Raw genomic sequence first — 10,772 nt, forward strand, 5'->3', positions numbered from 1 at the left:
ATATTTATTCATAAAACAATATATTTATACATATTTTACATAATTGTAAAAATATTATAGACATATATCATAATATCTATTACTCCCTCCGTCCCCCTGAGTAGTATACATTGGGGGACGGGGACGCGGCACGGACTTTAATGCTCTTATAAAATGTGGTTGTGCAATCTATTTTTAAAATTTTTCTTTTCTGAATTAAAATTTGGATGTTATATTTTTATACAGAAAAAGAAAATCTCAAAAATAAGTTCCGGAACTATATTTTATAAGAGTATTGAAATGCGTGTCGAGCAGTGAAAAAGAAACGTATAGAATTAAATGGGACAGAGGGAGTAATATTTTAAAGATAACAAATTTATATTGAGCGATAAATAAAATGTGACACCCTCAGATCCGCATCCTGCAGATCTGGTCCGTCACTATGCATCTGATTCAAAATGATACTTGCATTATATTAATGTTATACAAGTACAACTCTCGTCCCACAAGTCCACGGTCGAGCGTATTACAACATTACTACCAAGTCTCACTTGATTACACAATAACAAGTCTAATGACAAACTATTATAATTCCTATAGTTGTACTACCAAACGGCATAATCTAGCGGTCTCAGCTTGGGTGATGCGCCTTTTTCTTGCATTTGCCAAACCTGTTTCCGGGCGGTTCCCTTGAGTCGTGCCATACTCACTCTTTACTGCTCAAAAAGGAATAAGTAGATGCAAGAATGAGCTATTGAATGCTCAGCAAGTCCACATGGCACAGAATAACAATTAACAGAATATGCAAATAAAGCATAGAAGACAAATCAAATTAAAGCAACAACATAATTACCATCATAAGACAAAACAATTTTAAGTATAAAAAAATGCTGGTCTTCCACCTCTCGATAACACTACATGGCTCGATCAACATCACTCGTGTTTCCCGTTCTCCTGTGTAGTCTTAGTAGTCTCACCGTTACCACTGAAGACACACTAACCATTCTCTTTGCTAGCAACAGGTTTAACACTTGATAACCCTACTATCTACCATACCAGATAGTAAATTTCAACCCTACCATGAATTTAAATATTCGTGTTGACCAGCTTAAACAGATTCTTCCAGATAGAAAGAATATTCTTCGAACAAACACTTTTCAATCATTAATACTCATCGAAGTGCGAACAATGCACCTTTTCATCATAACAAAGATTACCTGAAGGTATAAGTGAAAGACAAAATAAAAGAATTAGATTCCAAAGGATATAATGATCTCAAAAAGAGAATAAGTTAATTGTGGTGAGGTCATCACTGCAGTGCATTCACGTCAAATTTCGAAGATTCAAAATATCATAGTTATTAGGATTAGCTCATTCCCGAATAATAGGAGGACTCGAATTATAAAAAGTAATATATGAACAATATTTTTAAAGTTTTCAAAATGAAACGTAGATATCTTCTCAAATTCACAATGGTACTGAATGTAATATATTCACAATCAACACTTTTCACAAAATTATTAAATAGGCACAAAAACTACACATTAAGAGAGGGATAGTGAACTTGTCTGTCGTCCTTAGCTTGATAAGACTTTCCAAATTTAATACTTATAAACTGGTTCCGCTTTTCCCAGATATTATATTCTAAGTCATGCTAAATAACTTAGTTTTCTCAAAATAAAAATCCCAAAATAATTTATAATTATTTATTTCTGATAAATAGTGACAAGGACTTTGATCGGATGACTCTCCTCTTTTAATTTGAATTCAGATATTATATCCACTATTTTCATTCTTTAATCAACCCATAACTTCACACTATTGTACTTGTACAAATTTTGAATTATAAATTACATAAGGCCGGATAATAATCGATTCCTTTTTATTATTCAAATAATTATATCCGCTTAACTCATACGTCATTTCTAATAATATCCTTTTATTATGTTAATATTGATTATTCACACATAATAAATTCAAATTATTAAATTGTCTCTAAATTCTAAATCTCCTTTAAATATTTTACCCAAATTTGTTACTAAATTCTTAAATCCCTAAAACTTTACCACCCCAACAATTAATATTTAACTCCTTCTCTTTCTAAATAATTCTAACTCCTATCAATATTAGCCTCACTTCCTTCTTCAATTTCATTTATTCAAATAAAAATTTACTCACTTAATACGAGATCCTACTTTCCCTAAATTTTCCTTTTTTTTTTTTTGAAACAAAAGTGTTAATCTAATAATAGAAAGCCATATCTACACCAATGATCGAGTCGAACAAACTGTAAATTGCAATCGCCTGTTCTCATGAATAGACAGTTAAACAATATTTTGAAGCTAAAATATATACAAATACAAATACCCACTTCATGCATCCTCGTTGAATCACAGGTACCCTCTTCATCATGCCCCAATAGAGCTATTGTTTGAGCTATCGACCTGAACTGTGATTCCATGCAAACTTTCATCATCAAATCAAGAGACCCGCTTACAATGAAGAAGCGAAAACAAAACTCTCTCGAGGGAGAGAAAACAACAGAACCACAAAAATAAGAGAAATCAGACTAAAAATCCACCCGATTGAAACAGAGAGGAAAGACAGCGAAATTTCCGATGGATTTAGATCAAAGAATCTTCCCGAGAATAGATCTGGAACACGACCACAAAAATAACAGAAATCGGACTGAAAACCCACCCACTTGGAAGAGAAACAGCGAAATCTCCGATGGTTTTCAATCTAAGTTTTCAGAGAAGAAGTATTATTCGAAAACTATAAAGAAAACAAAGTAATTAACTGATTTGGAGTTTTACATCGGTGAAAACCGATAGAAGCCCCAGGCGGCTACGACAAAGCTTCTAGAGACAATTAGGGTTAGATGAGGGAGGTCACAAAGCTCCTAAATTTTCCATTTAATCAATAACTAATGAATACTCATAAATTATTAACTAATCTAATTATGAAATATTCTCTAAATTCCGTAAGTTACTACCAAATCACAATCTTCGCTAACTCCAAATCTTTATAAATCCATCTTTTTATATATTCTTACCTCGAAATATTATTTTATTAACCATATCATTTCTAAATTAACCTTCATGCACTACATTCTCAATTAAAGTCTTATCACCAAATTCAATATTTTTTTTATAACCCCAATCTTTTATTTTTATATATTTATTATTATCTATTTTTTTCTTTATTAATATTACCATCTCTAATAAATTTACCATTCCACCCTTATCCCTCCCAATTCTCCTTTCTCCCTCAGCCCCTTTCTCTTTCTTCCTCAACCCTTCACTACCACCGCCGCCCGGAGAAGGCTCCCGCGGCTCCCCAGCTTCTCCTCCCTTACCATCATCTCTCTCTCTCGCTCCACCAAACTCACACACACCAAACTCACACATTCAACACACGCAACCCGCTCTCTCACTCGCGTTCCGATCCTCTCTCTCCTTCTTCCCTTGCGGCGGTCGCCGGCGACAGCCGCCGGACTACGCTCCGCCCTTCCTCCTGCCAACACCTCACTTCAATTACCCCATTTCAATCTCTCACAAAACAACACAATCCAATTACAAACTTATTTAAAATCACAAATTTAAGTATATCTATACATGGAACCCTAGTTTATAGCAATTTTAGGCGAAACTCCCAATTGTTTGTATGTAAATGTTTATGAGTCTATGAGTCTAGTGCTTGTATGTAAACTCCCATTGCGTTCAACCACTTTTCAAAACAACCAATTTTTTTTCGAGTTTTTAAAATTAATTAGCCTAATTGTTTTGACCCAAACGAAAATTTTGACGCGCTACACACGGGCGACCCATACTTCATGTTTTGGCAGTATGATCACCCTACACACGGGCGACCCATACACTATAAAGCATGAGACTGATTGTGAATTGTGATGCAGCAGCAGGAGGATAAGTGCTGCTAGTAAGATAAACATCGTGTATGTATGCAATAGTTACATCAGTTGTATCCCACGGGCTACATCGTCCGTTAAGAAACATGACCTGCTCATTTTTTTATAATTACACGCACAGTAAAAGATTAGTCATTTTAATTTTTGTACGTGAGTACAATATGGTTTTAATAATTATGTTTTATGATTTTTTTAATAAAATTAAAATGATCAGTGTTTTTTGTTCGAGTAATTATTTTCGAAACATAACATATTTGTATAAAAGTGATTGATATATTAAATTAAATGATTAAATTTTATATTCATAAATCAAAACACATATAGTTATATAAATTATTTTTATTTCAAAAAATATAAGATATATAATTATTTCTAAATTTTTACCAACTCAAAATTAATTTATATATATAATCAATAAGATATATTTTTTTTAAGGTATAAGTTGGCCCGGTTTTTGTACCAAATATAACATACGTTCTTCCGTGCAAGGAAAAACCAATTTTGTATCAGTCCAGGGCCTCAGGCACGGACCGCCCGTGTAAGTGACGACCCTTACTTGTTACCAAACAAGTTTGGGTCGCTCTTACAAGAGGCGCCTCTCACTTCTCCAAAAATATAGTTTGGGTCGCCCAAACACGAAACAATTGGACTGGTTAGTTTTGAAAACTCGAAAAAAAACTGGTTGTTTTTGAAAAGTGGTTGAACGTATTGGTTAGCAATGAAAGGAAGCCAAATAAACACAGACCCAGTAATATATACATGACTTTGACCCAATAATATATACATGGATTTAGTGTTATAGAATTCGGAAATCGGACATAATCGGTGAAATTACACACCTAGAGGAGAGGGTGAATAGGTGTTATGACTAATATGACCGATTTTTAATAGTTACCGAATAGTTAAACTGTCACAAACAGCTTGCTGTTAAATTTCAGAGTAAACTGTCAGCTAGATAACAATGCAGATGCAATGCAAAACAGATATAATCATTAAGCTAGCAACACATAGAATTTTAGCCAAGTTCGACCCCTAACCCTATTGGTCTACGTCCTGGTCCCCTACCAACTGGTAAGAGATTATATTATTAATCAATAATGTCAACAATTACAAGATTCAATAATATAACTCCCTTTAACCCTTGTTCCTGTTATCAGCTTGCTGAAACCCCTGAACCACGAACCAAAAGCTCTCCAAGACCTATACTTCCCAAGTATACTCTTCTAGCTAACTAGTCCCCTTATTCCCTTGTTTCACAAGCTCGACACACAACAACAAAACTTTACACTTTGAACAATACAATGTATGAGTGTAATACAACCAAAACTATAAACTCAATATAGATATATGAATATAAGTACTAGAGCTCAAGTAAAGATTTTGCAATGAAAGTGTTGTATTTCTAGAAAACTTGAAGTGTGTTCTTGTTTTTAAAAACCGCAACCTCACTTCAATATTTATACCATTGTTCCAAACAGTCATAATTCAACAAATCTCCAACGTTCTTGATTTAACAATCTCACGTTTCATTTGCTTGAAAGATGAACGTTTGAACAACGTACTTTTACTGAGTAAAGTCATAAAGAACGTTGTGAAAAGTCTCAGTAAAACCGTTTATATAAAACCTGTAGTTTGAAACTGACTAGGAGTCTATAGGATAAGAACGGTTTGAAATATCAACTCCTATTAATTAGGAAAACGTTGTTAGATAAAATTCTTGATAAAAACTGAGCTGTAATATTTATATACGTCATATATAAACATTAAAGTCTTTACATATCGTTTCCTAACAAATCTCCTTGATTTTAGGACTTGATCTTTATCTGTTTGCTTTCCTGTCAGTACACTGTAAGCTTGCTGATAGTCTGTGAATTTTCATGTAAGCTTGCTGACAGCTGAATATATAACTGAATCCCTGTAAACTGTTAGCACAGATATAATAACCTTTGATAGCTAGCTAACATGCATTAGTTTTATGCTATAAGCTTGCTGACAATGTGATCATCAAAATCTTAAGAGTATCAATCGGTTGGGTTACCGATTCAGGGATTAATCGAAAATTAGGGATTAATCGGAGTGAAAATCGAATTTCTTTAATATCAAAATGTTATTTAATATTTAGTTATTACTCCCTCCGTCCCTCCCATTTCTTATCGAATGGGTTGGGCACGGAGGTTAAGAAATACGAATAAAGTAGTTGAAAAGAGAAAGAAAAGTGAGTAAAGTGGTGGGACCCACTGATTTTTAATGTATAAAAGGGAGATAGTGGAGTAAAAGTAGTGTGAAAAGGAAAGAAAAGTGGAGAAGTGGTGGGACCCATTGACTATATTTGGTAAGTTTTGAAATGTAAAGAATTGGATGGGACACCCCAAAAAGGAAAGTGTAAAGAAATGGAAGGGACGGAGGTAGTATTATATTAGCTATTTAGTAACTAATATATTTACTATATTAATAAACTCTATAATTATTCATATTTAAAGTAATATAGTATTTTTATTTTAATAATTAACCATATATACTTCGATTAAGAAATATATATAAAGATTAATCGAATTTCAAAAATCGAATTGGTGATCGATCTTGCATGGGGATTAATCGATTAAATCAGAGATTTTTAGAACAATATTACTCCCTCCGTCCCACCAGGTACTTTACGTTACTTTTTGGCACGCATTTTAAGCTCCTATAAAATATACTTACATTATATATTTATTTTTATAAAAAATCCTGAAAAAAAGTTTGAGATTGAAATTTTTATTCAAAAAAAAATTAAAAAAATCATTATTGAACTATTTTTTATAAGAGCTCCAAAATGCGTGCAAACAGTGAACGTAAACATCCTGTGAGACGGGGAGTATATAATCAAAAAGTTAAAACATATAAAGGAGCGCGGGAGGTATATTCATCTCCCTGCTATTAGCCACGTGTAGCGCAGAAGACAAAGTATATTCAAATATTTGTGGGTTCCATTTTCGGGCATGCGACTGTTTTCATCATTCATTAATATTATTGATTTTTTTTTAGAATTTAATATTATTGATTTTATTTTTCATTAATTTTAATAACACATGTATTATATTAATCAGTTGGGGATAACATTTTAATCGGAAAACATTAATATACGGGATTAATAGAATTAACCGGAAGTAAATATTTTCCTGAATAATAAATATATTTTAGTGAAAGAAATTATTATTAACAACATATAATATATCAAATATACTGATAAAAATATGTTCCGATTTCATTTATTTATGTGAAAGAAAAATACTATAATTTGATTCCACCTTTTTGGATTGTACACACATTTAGTTAGCACACACATTATTTGTATTTATGTAAATATTTGTTACTAAAACGATATTACCGACTTTCAAATCTAAACTATATTATCAAAGTTGAATTTGAACTGTCGGTTGGTATGTACGTGACCGAATTATTGGTGTACATATATAATATATTCGATCCGATTCAAACTCATATACACATCATATTTTAATATTTTATATTTGTAAATAAATAACCATCATTTAATAAAATTTAATATCTTATCTAAGTTTAAATATCCACAAACATGATTTATTCATAGTGATAATGCATGTTATCTTCGTATATATTTTTTTAACAAATTATATATAAATGCATATGTTATAATTTATAATTATATTTTTGTATTATTATGTTTATTTAGATTATAGGACAATTATTTGAATTACTGAAATAAAAATGATATTTAATATTAGTGGATCATATACGACTCATATTTAGTGAATTATAAATTATCCAGTTAGAGAATATAAAATATGATACTTGCTGATGTTCAGTTTAGATTCTGATCCCAATTCTGAATTTGTTTATATCTTAATAAAATAATTCTGACCCAAATCTGAACAACCTAAAAATAATATTATCTGATACTTGAATAGAAAAGTGTTTGGAATTATTTAAATCATTTTACATCCGTAATTAACACCGGCATATTATTACATGTATGTAGAAATTCATGATTTTTCTACTTAGAGATGGTTTATCCTGGTTTAAAGTCGGGACTTAAAACTGTTTACAACTTTAAATTGAAAAATATCTACGTAATAAATAAGAAGCCGACTTAAAATCAATAAGCTGGAAACTGTTTTAACGCCAGAAATTAGTTTGAGTTATTTTTTTTGAGTGAATTACTTTTTCTAAAACATTTTATAAAAAAAACTACTTATAAGATATAAATTACCTATAAATTATTTTTATTTTTATATTTTTAATGACTTATAAGCCACTAATAAGTCTCAAACATAGTGGGTGTTTGGTTAAACTTCTTATAAGTGCTTCTGAGCTTTTTTTAGCACTTTAAGCAGCTTCTACTTTTTACGTGGTGTTTGGCAAAAATAAGCAGAAGTGCTTATTTTGGGTTTTTAAGCCAGAAGCTGGAAGCTAGACATGCTAGCTTTTTTTGAGCTTTTCCCGTGATTTGCATTTATTATGCAGTTTTAAAAATTTTAATATATAATAAACTTTATTTATTAATAAAGTTTTTAATATTTTAATAATTTGATTTTTTTTAAAATTTATACATTTAAATTACCAAACACTCAATTGACTTATAAGAAAAAGTTATCCAAACACTTTTAATAACTTATAAGTCAAGTTCACTTATCAATTATAATCCACTTCTTTATTTTAAGCAATAAGTCACACTTTTAAGTTAAGCCAAACGCCCCCATAAATTTGAAACTATAAGCTTATCACATAAATTTTGTTCAGTCATAAGAGTATCGCGGAAGCCCAAGTCATGCATCGATCCACGTAAAGAGGACATGGCCAGAGAAAATAACATTGGAATAATATTAAAAAAGTGTCCAGGCCCTCTACGGTGTCCCCGGCCACTTCGATCAGTACTGCAGTTTTTATATTAATTTATTAACATTTCAACCAAAACAAGCTGTGGTATATGTGGAGCGGGTCCCACTCAAATGGAAGAAGTGTCCTCACCCGCTGGAGTAAAGAAACCACTTACCATCTTCTGCTTATGTGGCATGATATTGGATCCCAAGAAAATGAGGTAAACGGGCTCTTGTTGTGGATGCTCTAACGTCACGTTAAGTCAAAAAATGTAAACGTAGCCAAACAGGCTCTTAATCTTCGGTAATTATTGGACCGATTTCATTTTCTACATCCCATTAATCGCTATGTATTACTGTTTCTGTCTCTTTTTACATGTTACTTTGACTTTTTGTACGTAATTTAATGTGATTAAAAATATAATTCCGCTCATTTTTTAAAATTTTTTTGAATAAAAATATAAACTATAAATTTTAGTTCAGAGAAAAAAATTCTAAGATAATAAATAGAAGTATGTTTTATAATCATCTTAAATTACGTGCAAAAATCAAAATGAGAAGTAAAAAAAGCCGAAAGTAGTATATTTTAATGTATTATATAATCAAAAGTCAAACATATAAAGCAGCGCGGGGAGGTATATTCATCCCCCTGCTATTAGCCACGTGTTAATCGCGCAGAAGACAAAGTATATTCCAATATTTGTGGGTTCCATTTTCGGGCATGCGACTGTTTTCATCATTTCATTAATATTATTGTTTTTTTAGAATTTAATATTATTGATTTTATTTTTAATTAATTTTAATAACACATGTATTATATTAATCAGTTGGGGATGACATTTTAATTGGAAAACATTAATATACGGGATTAATAGATTTAACCGCAAGTAAATATTCTCCTGAATTATAATATGTTTTAGTGAAAAAAATTATTATAAAAACATATAATATATCAAATATACTGATAAAAAATATGTTACGAATTCATTATTTTATGTGAAAGAAAAATACTATAATTTGATTTCACTTTTTTGGATTTACACACATTTAGTTAGCACACACATTATTTGTATTTATGTAAATATTTGTTACTAAAATGATATTACCGACTTTCAAATTTAAGCTACACTATTAAAGCCGAATTTAGATAATCAGTCGTATGTAAGTGACCGAATTATTGGTGTATATATATTATATATACAATTTGATTCAAACACATATACATATCATATTTTACCATTTTATATTTGTAAATAAATAACCATCATTTAATAAAATTTAATATCTTATCTAAGTTTAAATATCCACAAATATGATTTATTCATAGTGATAATGCATGTTATCTTCACATATATTTTTTTGACAAATTATATATAAATGCATATGTTATAATTTATAATTATATTTTTGTATTATTATGTTTATTTAGATTATAGGACAATTATTTGATTAACTGAAATAAAAATAATTTTTAATATTAGTGGATCATATACGGCCCATATTTAGTGAATTATAAACTATCCAGTTAGAGAATTAAAAATATGATACTTGTTGATGTTCAGTTTAGATTCTGATCCCAATTCTGAATTTGTTTATATCCTAATAAAATAATTCCGACCCAAATCTGTACAACCTAAAAGTAATATTATCTGATATTTGAATAAAGAGGTGTTTGGAATTATCTAAATAATTTTACATCTGTAATTAACACCGGCATATTATTACATGTATTTAGAAATTCATGATTTATCTACTTAGAGATCGTTTATCCCGGTTTAAAGTCGGGACTTAAAAATGTTTACAACTTTAAACTGAAAAATATCTAAGTAAGATTCCGACTTAAATAAGCTGAAAATTGTTTTAGAGTCAGAAGTTAGATTGAGTTATTTTTTTCCAGTGAATTACTTTTTTAAAACTTTTTATTTAAAAATATTACTTATAAGATATAAATTACCTATAAACTATTTTTATTTTTTATATTTTAATGATTCATTAGTCAAAAAAAAAAATCTCAAACATAAATTTTAAAC

This window comes from Daucus carota, chromosome 2 (genome assembly GCF_001625215.2).
Source record: "Daucus carota subsp. sativus chromosome 2, DH1 v3.0, whole genome shotgun sequence".
NCBI classification, from domain to species: domain Eukaryota; kingdom Viridiplantae; phylum Streptophyta; class Magnoliopsida; order Apiales; family Apiaceae; genus Daucus; species Daucus carota.